We start from the raw sequence: 12,015 nt of genomic DNA on the forward strand, positions 1-12,015 counted from the left end.
GACCGCCCGCTTGGGCGCCTTTCGCGTAAAGAGAGGCCTTGCCAGGGCACTGGGGGGCTGGACGACAGCACAGCGGGGAGGGCGTCTGCCTTGTACGCGGCCGACCTGGGTTCGATTCCCAGCATCCCATACGGTCCCCTGAGCACGGCCGGGAGTCATTCCTGAGTGCATGAGCCAGGAGTCACCCCTGAGCATCGCCGGGTGGGTGTGACCCCAAAAGCAAAATTTAAAAAAAAATAAAGTTTAAAAAAAATTGAAAAACAAAGCAAGGGCACTGGGGCATGCCTGACCCTGCAGAGCCCTGCCAGGGTGGGAGTGCAGGGGGCTGCTGGGGTTGGGTTTAGCTGGGACGGGCCCAGGGGCCCCCACACAGGTCCTGGTACCGCACCCCTACCCCCTTCCATGGCTCAGAGCCACACACACACACACACACACACACACGCATGCACGCACGACAGCCGCATGCTCTGGGCAGCAGCGCAGGAGCCAGAGTCTCGAGATGTCCCCGCGGCCCCGGGCCCCATCCTCCCGCCCGTTCTCTGTCCTCCGTGTCACCTTCCCAGGCTGCGCGCGCAGCAGTCCCGGCCCCCAGGGCCCACTCCTCGGTCCAAGTCGGCCGCCCGCCGGCCCCGTGCGGCCAGCCAGGCAGAGGCCTGCTGGGTCGGTGTGCCGGGGGTCACCCGTGCGCCTGAAGGCCCTGCCCCCCTCTGCAGGCCTCTCTGGGAGATTGGGACGGGGCCATGGCGGGGGGAGGGGGTGCAGCGGGTCCTCCCCACACCTGTTTGCTCTTCCCAGCCCTGCCTGGCCCTACCCTCTCACACCTGCCTCTGTTTGCCCAAGGATTTGCCCAGCAGGTACAGGGGAGGGGCTGGAGGCAGGCCAGGGGCCCTGCGAGGGGGTGGCTGGCGGGGAGCAGAGAGGGCCCCGGGGCTCCCGTCCGTGTGTGTTGGGGTGCCGGCCCCGGCCCCGGGTGGGCGTGGGGGCGAGGGCAGTCAGTCAGGAGCTGTTCGAACTCCCCCCCAACTGCCCCATCCTTACTTCCCGAGCGCCACACCCTCCCTCCGAGCCCCAGACCCCTGCCCCTCGTGCCTTTCTGATGAATCAGCCGGGGCGGGGGGTGGGGGGCTCTTTGCCCTCTGCCCACCCTGCCCTGCGAGCCCACTTTCAGGCTGGCCCGTCCGTCTGGGGCCGGGAAAAGACGAGAACAGAGGCTGGGTGGGAGGGAGGGGCCCCCCTGCCTTCAACCTGCTACAGCATCCACCACCGGCTACCCTCTGGCCTGGGGACCCTCCATCCCCGGGCTCCTGGTGTATAAGCCGCGGTCACTCCCTACTGAGGTCCCCTAGGGCTCCGGCGGGCCAGCACTGGGCCCTGTCCCTCCTCTCCCTGTTATTATTCGTCGATTGCCTCGAGCAGGCCCCAGTAACGTCTCTTTCATCCTAGCCCTGAGATTATATTCAAGGCTCTTTAGGAGAATGAGACCCATCATTGTTACTGGTATTTGGCATATTTGGTACGCCACGGGGAGTTTGCCAGACTCTGCCCTGTGGGCAGGCTATATTCGATAGCTTTTTGGGTCATACCCGGTGGTGCACAGGGGTTACTCCTGGCTCTGCACTCAGGAATTACGCCCTGGCGGTGCTCGGGGGACCCTATGGGGTGCCAGGGATCGAACTCCAGTAGTGGGCCGGGCTGCACACAAGGCAGTTGCCCTCCTCGCTGCCCTATGGCTCCAGCCTCCTCCCCCAGCTCCTGACAGGGAGGAGGGCTGGGCTGGTCTCCCGAGATCTGAGCCTGGGTCCCGCGTACCTGCAGACCACCAGACTGCCCCCACCAGCAGTGGTCAGGTCACACAAGATGCGGCTGGCCGAGGCTGGAGCAATAGCACAGCGGGTAGGGCGTTTGCCTTGCACGTGGCCAACCCGGGTTCGATTCCCAGCAGCCCATACAGTCCCCTGAGCACCGCCAGGAGTAACTCCTGAGTGCAGAGCCAGGAGGAACCCCTGTGCATTGCCAGGTGTGATCCAAAAAGGAAAAAAAAAAAAAAAAAAAAAGCAGCTGGCCACCAGACCTCAGCACAGGCCCCAGGGGCGGTGGGGGGGGGGGGGGGGGCGGTCCCTGAATCCCGTTCCCAGCAGTGAAACTCTACTGGGCACCTCTTTGCTCTTTGGTAGGGGGGCCGAGGCAGGGGCCGACTCCTGGCTCTGTGCTCAGGGCTTGCTCTGGGTGGTGCCCGGGGCCACCCTGAGTTGGTGTGGGTGAGGCAAGCGCCTTCCCTGCCGTCCTGTCCCTCGGGGCTGTGTCCTTTGTCCCTCTCTTCCTGGGATCCTGCTTGGGTCAAGTGACCACTGGGCTGGGATCCGGGCCCTCGCCCAGCTGCCCCCCCCGGTGCCCCCAGGGAAGCCCACCTGGGCTCCTCTGGCCTTTTCCCTCTGCGAACCCCAAATGCTCCCCAGAAAGAAGGATGTGAGACCCCCAGAGTCGCTCCTGGCCTGGTAGGGAGGGGACCCAGGGTCCGGCCCGCTGGGGGCGACTTTCCAAAAGCGTCTGCACTTCCTGTCGGTTCTCCACTCACTGGATGGTGGCAAGTCAGAGAGTGAGGTGGGGTGGGTCACGGGCAAGGGTCCTGCTCGTGGCCGGAGCTCACAGCCCTGACTGGCTCCCAGGGGCGCCTGCAGGGGACTGGGGAGGGATCGGGGCCCCCCGACCTCCAGGGACAACTCAAGGGGCCCGTACTTCTGAGTTTGGGAGCCAGAGGCTGGGAGCCCCCGGAAGTGGGGGACAAGAAAAGCTGAAGGTGAGACCCGACAGGGCGTGGGGACACGGCCTGACCTCTGTAAGCAGGGCGGGGCATGACATGGGCTATGGCCCTGGGCCTGGTCTCTGGCCCCGGGTCCCTTCCCCGGCTTCTGCCCCCCAAAGGCGGGACCCTGTCGTTCTGGGCTGTGCCATCTGCAGGGAGCCCGGCAGGGAGGCAGAGGGGCCTGTAGGAGCCCCCACCCCCACCACCACCGAGAGGACCAGGCAGGACCTGGGAGGACCCTGCAGCGGGGGCACTGGGTGGGGGTCACGTCCAGATGGGGAGTCCGTGGGGGCCGGGCTGTGGGGAGCAGCAGCGGAGGGCGGGGGTCCCTGGGTGGGGTTGGCGACCCCCTCCCCACCGCGGCCCCACCGTTTCCCCCGCCACGTGGGGTTCCCCCCAAACCTGGCAGGGACCCCTCAGTACCGGGGTCCCCTCCCTCTCCCCCCCAGGGCAGGCCTGAGCTGAAGGAGGGTGGGGGGGGGCGCACGCCTTCTGGGTGGGGGGCTCCGCCCTCCCTCCCTGCTCCCTCGGTCAGGATGCAGAAACCAGACTTCGCCGTGGGCTTCAGGGCCGAGGTGGCTTGGGGTCTGGGGGCTCCCTGTGGGCGATGCTGCCCCCCCCCACGCCCACAGGCCCCCAAATCTCCGCATCGGGCCTCCTTGTCCCCGGATGGGTCACCCCTCTGCCAGCCCCACTGCCCTCGCCCTCGGCCGCCTCGTCCTAGGACCCGACCCCCTCACCCCTGCACGCGCGGGACAGTCGGTTTCAGGCACTTTGGCTTCTCTTGGTTTGGGGGTGTGGGGACACGACAGGACACACACTCGGCGTGGCGTGGGGGTGGGGGGACGGGTTGCAGTTGGCCGCCATGGGGCAGGGGGCCTCCTCCTCCTCCTCCCCCCCCCCCTCCTCTTCCTCCTCCTCCTCCTCCTCCTCCTCCTCCTCCCTCTCCCTGCAGGACTGATCTCCGTGGCCTCCACGTGCCTGCCCCTGCGTGGGCTCGGCCTTCATGCCCAGCGCCCCCCCTTCCCGGGACCCCCCACCCCCCACCCCCTCGGGGTCCCGGTCGCCTGTGCTTCCTGCGGGGGCTGAGGGAGGTGCTCTGGGGGCCCCAGCTGGCCAGGCGAGCTCCTGGTGTGTCGTTACCAGGTCACAGGCGCCACGGCCAGGATGTCCCCGCTCCGGGTCCCTCGGCTCTCACTGTGCCCCCCCCCACACACACACATACACCTGGGCGCCGTCGCGCTGGTGGGAGGGCGTGGACGGTCAGCTGTTGGCTGCTGGCCCCTCCGTGCCCTGACCTCGGCATGTGGGCAGGACGCTGTCGTTCTCCACGGCGCGTCTGAGCGGGGCGACGGCCCTCCTTGGCGAGGTCTTTCCCCCGAGAGCCCGGGCAGCTTTGCCAGAGGGCGAGTGGACAGCCGGGCCTCTCCTGCTGGGCCGGGCGGTGGACAGCAGAGGACTCTCAGGGCCATGGGCCAGCCAGGCCGCACATCCCTCCTGCACCCCAGAGTCCAGAAGCCGGACGGTGGCCAGTGACCCGGTGGCCCAGCACCCTTGGGTGCACAGTTACCCCCCCCCACCCCCAGGCTGTTCCTCACAGGGACTCCCCTGGTGAAGGGAAGCCGGGGTGTGGAGTTGAGGAGGATGGGAGTAAAGGCAGGGTGGGCACCCCGGGGTCTAGGGGAGCGCACCTCGCTGGTGGTGGGGGCTGGGGGTTGGCGGGAGTTTCAGCGTGTTGGAGGGGGCCCTCAGGACTGTTCTCCCCAGGAGGGCGGGTCCGGTCAGAGCTGCGGTGCCCCGTCCCCCGGCCTGTGTCCCCGGCTCCTCTGCCCGCCCCTCCCGCGGGCCCTCCTCTTGGCGGGTCTCTGCAGGTGTGGGGTCCCGCCGGGAAGGCTGGGATCGCTGAGGCCAAGTGAACCCTGCTCCCCGCCCCCCCCCCCGTGGGTCTCCGTGGTCTTGCTTCCGTGGGCGCTTTAGCCATGAGGCACAGGATGACCCCCCCCCCACCCCCAACCGTGGCCCATCATCAGGGGATGCTCGGGGAGTCCAGGACAAAAGGGAGCGGGTGACGCCTGTGCCCAGGGCCCCTGCGGCTTCTCCACGGCCAGCCCAGCCCCCGGCCCAGCGCTTAGACACACCACGTCCCCGGAGCTGCTCAGCCCACAGTGCTCGCCTGAGGACCAGCATCTTCCCTCGCCCTGTGGGCTCTGGACACCTACTCCGAAGAGCAACGTCCTGCCCCAGTGGACAGGGACGGGGCCTCGGAGGAGAGGGCGGCAGGCCCAGGCTCCTGGAATCGCGGGCCCTGCCGGCCGCCTCCCCGGGGAAGCAGCAGCTCGGGTTCTGTTCCTGGTCACTTGATCCCCGCCCGGGTACCCGGGCAGCCTGTAACCCAAGCCCCGCGGCAGGCCTGTGCCCTAGATGCCCTGTCGTCTCTCTGGGCGGGCGGCCTGGGGCCCAGCCTGTATGCGGCCGTCCGGCAAGGCACACGCGGTTCCCGGTTCCGTACTCGGCATGAACGGCAGGGGCGGGGGAGGGAGGTGCCCCGTTTAGCACCCTCATTAACGGCCTCGTTAGGGGGCCCCCCGGTGGAGTGATGGAGCGGAAGGTGCTAATTCCTTCGAGGTGTTGCCAGCACCAGTGTGTGTGTGTGTGTGTGTGTGTGTGTGTGTGTGTGTGTGCCCGCGCGTGCGGGCAGCCGGGGCCGGGCCTTCCGGGGAGGCTCTGAGGGAACCAGGCCTAGCCGGGCTACGGGGGCAGCAGGGGGCGGGTACCCCTGGGCCCCTGCCACCTCGGGGCGTCCACTAGGAGGACGCGGGCTGCTCCCAGTGCGGGAGACGCAGACCCCCGGAATAGGGGCTTGGGAGGCCCCGAGTTCAGAGCCTGAGTGACGGGGCGGGCTGGTGCCAGGAGCAACCCCCTCCCAACTCCCCTACCTGCCACGTTGTCACCGCTGACCTGGGCCAGAGGGCTGCGTTGGGGGTACCCCCCCACCGGCGGGGAGCAGGGCTTTCTTCGGGAACCTAGTCAGGGAGAGGCTGGGGAGGGTTCCTGCAGGCCTGCTCCTGAGCCCATTCTACAGGTCTGGATGGTGAGGCTGGGTGGGGCAGGTGGGCACCAACACTCATGCCAGGCCCTCGGGGAAGGCAGTGGGAGGGGGGGACACAGGTAGGACAACCCCTCACCAGGCCTCCTTGTTGTTGGGGTATATATATTATTTTGGTTTGGTTTTTGGGCCACACCTGGTGATGTTCTGAGAAGGGCGACTACAAGAGTCTGGGCATAATGGGGTCCAGCATGATGGGGTCGGAGGGGGGCCAGGCACCGGGTTCCGGCGTGATGGGGCCAGAGGGGCCCAGGCACTGGAGTCCAGCGTGATGGGGTCGGAGGGGCCCAGGCACCGGGGTCCGGCATGATGGGGTCGGAGGGGCCCAGGCACCGGGGTCCGGCGTGATGGGGTCGGAGGGGCCCAGGCACCGGGGTCCGGCATGATGGGATCCGAGGGGGCCCAGGCACTGGGGTCCGGCGTGATGGGGTCAGAGGGGCCCAGGCACCGGGGTCCGGCGTGATGGGGTCGGAGGGGCCCAGGCACCGGGGTCCGGCGTGATGGGATCCGAGGGGGCCCAGGCACCGGGGTCCGGTGTGATGGGGTCAGAGGGGCCCAGGCACCAGCCCTGCGCCCAGGCAGGAGCAGCTGTCCACCCCCTGAGGGGCAGCAGGCAAGCCCTCTCCCAGGCACCCAGTCCCGCGTGTGAGTCTCGCCCCCCCCCACCTTGTATCTGGAAAACAGACAGTCTCCATGGAGAAATGAGCCCCAGAACTTTCCAGCCCTGGAAAACAGGTCATGGGGGGAGGCGGGGGCTGGGATCCAGAGAGCCCTGGGCAAGTCCCGGAGAGAAGCGGGTGAGCCCCCACCCCCAACCCGCCAGGAGACCAAAGGCCCCAATTGATGGCCGTCCAGCGAGACCCTGTCAGCCGCAGGCCAGCGGCAGATGGCAAATTCCACTGGTTATAGACGAAGTAATGAAATAATGAGCGTGAGAAAGAAAAGCCGGGCCTGGGGCATAAAGGAGGCCCTGACAGGCTCCTCAGGCGGGAGGCCGGGCCAGTGAACTCACTGCTGGCCTGGTGGCCCCTGCAAATGCCGACCAAGACAAAGGGCCCTTAGGGGGCTGGGATGGGTGAGACAGGCTTGCCTGGGGGCAGGGGCAGGGTGGGGGGAGTGGGCGCCGGGCGGCGTGTGTGAGGACAGGCCCTGGGTTAGGCATCCCTGGGACAGGCAGGGAGCGGGACAGAGGGCCCGGCCTGCTGTTTCCTCCCTCTGCTGGAGGCCCAAGCCTTGGAGCCTCAGTTTCCCCACCTTGCCTTGGTCACGTGCCCACCTACGAGGAGGGGGTGAGGCATTGGGGTGCTGTTCCTGGCCCCGCCCCCGCCCCGGCTCCTCTGTGTTGGTGCTCAGTGCCTGCGCCCCTCCTGCCCTGGCCCGGCCTGCACCTCAGCCGCGGTGGGCGTGCGGGGACCCCCGTCGCCCCATCCTGTGTGGAGCTGCGCATGCCTGAGCACAGGCTGGTGCTGCCTGCGGCCGCCGCGCGCCCACCTCCCGCCGCCTTCCCGGCCAGGCTGCTCTGAGCCCATCCCCGGGGGCGGGGGCCGAGTGGGAACCCCGCGGCGGGTGCCAGGGCCCGGGGCCTCACCCCACTGGCATCTGCAGGCCCGGAGGCGTCTCCGCCTCGTGCTCACCTCAACAGAGGAACCTCGCCCGGACTCCTGGGCCCAACACCCACTCCCCTCCGTGTGCGTGCACACGCACATGCTCACAGATGTGCATGCACGTACAAGCAAGCACTCACAGATGCACACGCACATACACAGATTCACACACGTGTACACACAGATGCACATGCATGTGCACAGATTCACACACACATGCTTGTTCACACATGCACACGCTCATATGTAAGCACATATGAGCACAGATGCACACCCACGTACACTCCCATGCTCACACAAACGTACGTGCTCACAAATGGACATGTACACCCAAGTGCACGCTCACAGATGCACATGCTCACAGATGCACACATTCACAAATGCATACACATGTATACACACATGCTCACAGATGCACACATGTTTACGTGCACACACAGATGCGCACGTGTACACACATGCAGATATACATGTTCATGCACACACATGTACACACACAAATGCACACACATGTATAGGCACACATTCACAAATGCAGACTTGTACACACAGATGCACAGACATATACACGCTCACAGATGCACACACACGGACACGCACACACTCACAGATGCACACACACGCACATGCTTACAAGGACACACATGCACTCAAGTCCACACTCCCAGATGCGCACGTGCACAAATGCACACGCTCCACAGGCACATGCATGTGCACACACGCCCACAGATGCCCATGCACGCCTCTCCTTCCTCGTGCCCAGCCACCCAGTGGGGTGAGCCACTGTTTCGTTTTTGTGTTTGGGGTCGGCTGGTCTGGCTGGGCTCAGGGCCTGCTCCTGGCTCTTGCTCAGGGGTCACTCGGGGTCCTGTTTGGAGGCCTCTATGGGGTGCTGGGAATTGAACCTGGGCCGGCCACACGCAAGGCAAGCGCACCCTCCCCACACGCGCCAGATTTTATTTCTCAATTTACTTTCGATCTCTGGCCACTGTCGGGGAGTAGGAACCTCTGCCAGCCTCCAGCAGAGGCCCCTCTGGGGACTCCACGTGTCCACAGCCCCTCCCCCGCCGCGCCCGACCCAGAAGCAGTGGGAGTGTGTGGCCTCCTCCACCCCCCTGTCCCTCTCCTGAGGGCACTGTTCATTGTCAGCGACCCTCATCCTGGCGTCTTGATCCTCCTAGGACAAGGCTGTCCTAGGCCCTCCCGAGGACACCGGGCCCCCAAACTCTGCAGCGCCAAGAACTCACAGAAGACAGCGGCCCCTCTCTCATCCCCATGGCCCCCAGGAACTCCTGGAGAAGCAAACTCAGGCCTATTTTCAAGGGTTTTTTTTTGGGGGGGGGAGGGGCACATCCAGTGGTACTCAGGGCTTAACTCCTGACTCTACACTCCGGTATCACTCCTGGTGGTGCTTGAAGGACCAGAGGGGATGCTGGGGATCAAACCCGGGTCTGCCGCCTGCAGAGTGAATGCGCTACCCACTGTGCTATCTCTCGGGCCTGCCTGTCTGCGAGTTCCTTCCACTTCCTTTCTGAGGTGCCCACAAGGTCCCCCCGCACGGCTGCTGTCAGTCCCAGGGCCAGACAGATACTAGCTGGAGTGCTGGAGCATAATAAGCCCCGTGAGCCGCCAGGGGAGCGTGGGGAGGGGTCACCTCTCCGTGGCTCCCTGCCACTTGCAGCCGCGGAGTCGCTGTGACCCCCCCGTCTGGGCATGGGTGTGTTTTAGAGCGAGGCCCGGTGCTGTCTGCTAACCGGGTGGTGGGGTATGCCGGCTGGTGCCCTGGGATGAGATGCTCCGGGTGTGGGCTGTGGGCAGCCACCGGCCCATGGAGGGGGGGGTCTGACTCCGTACCCCAGCCCCAGGGCCGTTCCCGGGAGGCAGCGCTGCTCAGCCCCAGTTCGAGAGGAGGAACCCCCAGGCCCAGAGGGGTGGAGTGACTTGTGCAGGGACACACAGCAGGGGCGTGAGGCTCGGACAGCACATGCAGACCCTGGCCTGGACCTGAGCTCGTCCCCTCCTCCAGCCCTGGTGCTCGGCGGCCGGGGGAGCCTCTCCTGGCCGGCATCAGGCGGGCCTTGGTTGCTTGCTCCCGTCTATCCATTGGGCAGCCTATTTCTCCTGCCATGGCCAGCCAAGACCTGCTGCAGCGCCCGGGGGTCAGGCCAGCCCTCAGCCACCAGCTGGAACCAGCCTCAGCACCTCTCAGGCCTGGGGGCCCTTAACAAGCCCCCCCCCACGCTGAGAAGCCCCCCGCAGACCCGGTGGAGCTCTGTGACCAGCCTCCTGCCTGGCCAGGCACCTCTTCAGCCCAGCAGCTTTCCTTCTTTCTTTCTTTTTTTTTATTAAAGTATTTTATTTTTGGGGCTGGAGCAATAGCACAGCGGGTAGGGTGTTTGCCTTGCACGCGGCCGACCCGGGTTCGATTCCCAGCATCCCATAGGGTCCCCCGAGCACTGCCAGGAGTGATTCCTGAGTGCATGAGCCAGGAATAACCCCTGTGCATCGCCAGGTGTGACCCAAAAAGCAAGTATTTGTATTTTCCCCTGTACGTGGCTGATCCGGGTTCGATTCCTCTGTCCCTCTCGGAGAGCCCGGCAAGCCACCGAGAGTATCCCACCCCCACCCACGGGGCAGAGCCTGGCAAGCTCCCTGTGACGTATTCGATATGTCAAAAACAGTAACAACAAGTGTCACAATGGAGACATTACTGGTGCCTGCTCGAGCAAATCGATGAACAACAGGACAGTGATACAGTGATTATTTTTATTTTATTTTATTAATATTTTTTCCTTTTTGGGTCACACCCGACGATGGCTCATGCACTCAGGAATGACTCCTGGTGGTGCTTGGGGGACCCTATGGGATGCTGGGAACCGAACCCGGTTCGGCCTTGTGCAAGGTAGACACCCTCCCTGCTGTGCTATCACTCCAGCCCCAGCCCAGCAGCTTTCAAGGGTGGGGGGGCATCTTCCCTTTGCAGATGCACTGAAGCTGGGCAGATTCCCAAGGGGACTGCGGCTCCTCCCCCTGCCCTCCTCACCCTTGGGAGCTGGGGGGAGGGGGTCCAGCCTAGAAAGGCGAGGCCCTGAGCTAAGAGGTCAGGAGCACGAACAGGCAGAGGCCGAACTGCAGGAGGGGCGGGGGTCCCCTCACCACAGGCACAGGACAGAGGAGAGGCACTGCCGCCAGCCCTCGGGACCTCCCCGAGCTGGTCAGCCCCGGCTGCAAAACTGCGGTGGTTCGAGCTCTGAGCCCCACCCAGAGCCAGCTCTGAGCACCGCTGGGTGCGGCCCCCACAAGGAACTGGAGAAAGGAGGGCCCTGAGGAGGGCAGGCGGGGCTGGGAGCGGGGGAGGGTTTCGGGGTGCTGACCCTTGACTGACTCAGCGTGAGGAGGCCTTTCCTGGAAGCGGGAGGCAGGAGCCAAACCAGGGCCCTTCCCACAGGGGTGTGTGTGGGGGGTGGTATTGAGGCAGCGGAAGGTTGGGGGGATGGAGTTGGGTAGGGAGGGCACCTGCTAAGGACCCCAGGTCTCACCCTGCCCGACCTCGGCACCTGGGCAGGGTTCCGAAGGGGCAGCCCTGCAGGCATCACAAAGAGGAATCTGACGGTTCTTGAAAGGACCTCCTGGAAGTGGCGGCTGCCTGAACCCTGGGGACAGTCTCAGAAATGGGCCCTGGGGTGGGGGCAGCCCTGGGGTGCCCCCGCCAGCCGTCCACCTGCAGGGGAGGGGTGCGTTCACCCAGTGCCTGCTTCCTTCCCCCGTCCCCGCCCCCGGGGGTCGGTAGGGGGAGCACAGTGCCCCCTGGGACATTTCCTCCAGATGAAATCACATTCCCCCCGCGGGCGACAAGCCCCCCTTTGTGCGGGCCAGCTCAGAGAAAGGCCCTTTCAGACCCCACCAACAGAAGCCCCGAGGTCCTGCCCGCTGCCCAGACAGTGACCTGCAGCTGAGGGGTCCACTTGGGCTCCCCTCTGGCTGCCAGATGCCTCCCTGCTCTGTATGTGGGGGAGGGGGTGGAGGGCTCGCAGGGAGTCCCCACCAAGAACTTTAGGGGTCCAAACCATCCCTGTGCAGAGAACAGCAGCAGCTGTAAGTGAGGGGGGAGTGTGGGAGGGCCCTCAGGCCGCGGGGATGGCACCCCCCAGCCCTGCACTCTGGCCCTGGTGGGCCCTGTGCCTAACTGCCCCCCACGCAGGCAGGTGGAGCCGCTGTGACTGTGGGGGTGGGGCGGTGGAGTCTGTCCCCAGGGGAGCAGATGCTGGGACTAACCCCCACTCTGTTCCCACGTGGGGGTGGGGCCCCCCCCCCGCAAGTGCCCCCTGCGGGCAGCCCCTGCCTCCCCTGGCCCCAGCACCCCCACCTTGGGGCGCGTCTCCCCGCTTCCCAGAATGGGCGCCCCTCCTCAGAGAGAGGGCGATGATATCACTTCCTGGGGCGGGTGGGTGGTGGGAAGAGGCACGACCCCCAGGGAAGCCACTGCCAGGGGTTCCTGGGGC

At 65.9% G+C, this 12,015-nt stretch overlaps 1 protein-coding gene across 1 annotated transcript in view; it reads left to right on the forward strand.

Moving 5' to 3' along the window:
• Nucleotides 1–12,015, forward strand: part of DAGLA (diacylglycerol lipase alpha) — a 44,233-nt gene that overhangs the window by 12,262 nt on the left and 19,956 nt on the right.

The sequence above is a fragment of the Sorex fumeus genome, unplaced genomic scaffold, assembly GCF_029834395.1.
Source record: "Sorex fumeus unplaced genomic scaffold, SorFum_2.1 ptg000093l, whole genome shotgun sequence".
Taxonomy (NCBI): Eukaryota; Metazoa; Chordata; class Mammalia; order Eulipotyphla; family Soricidae; genus Sorex; species Sorex fumeus.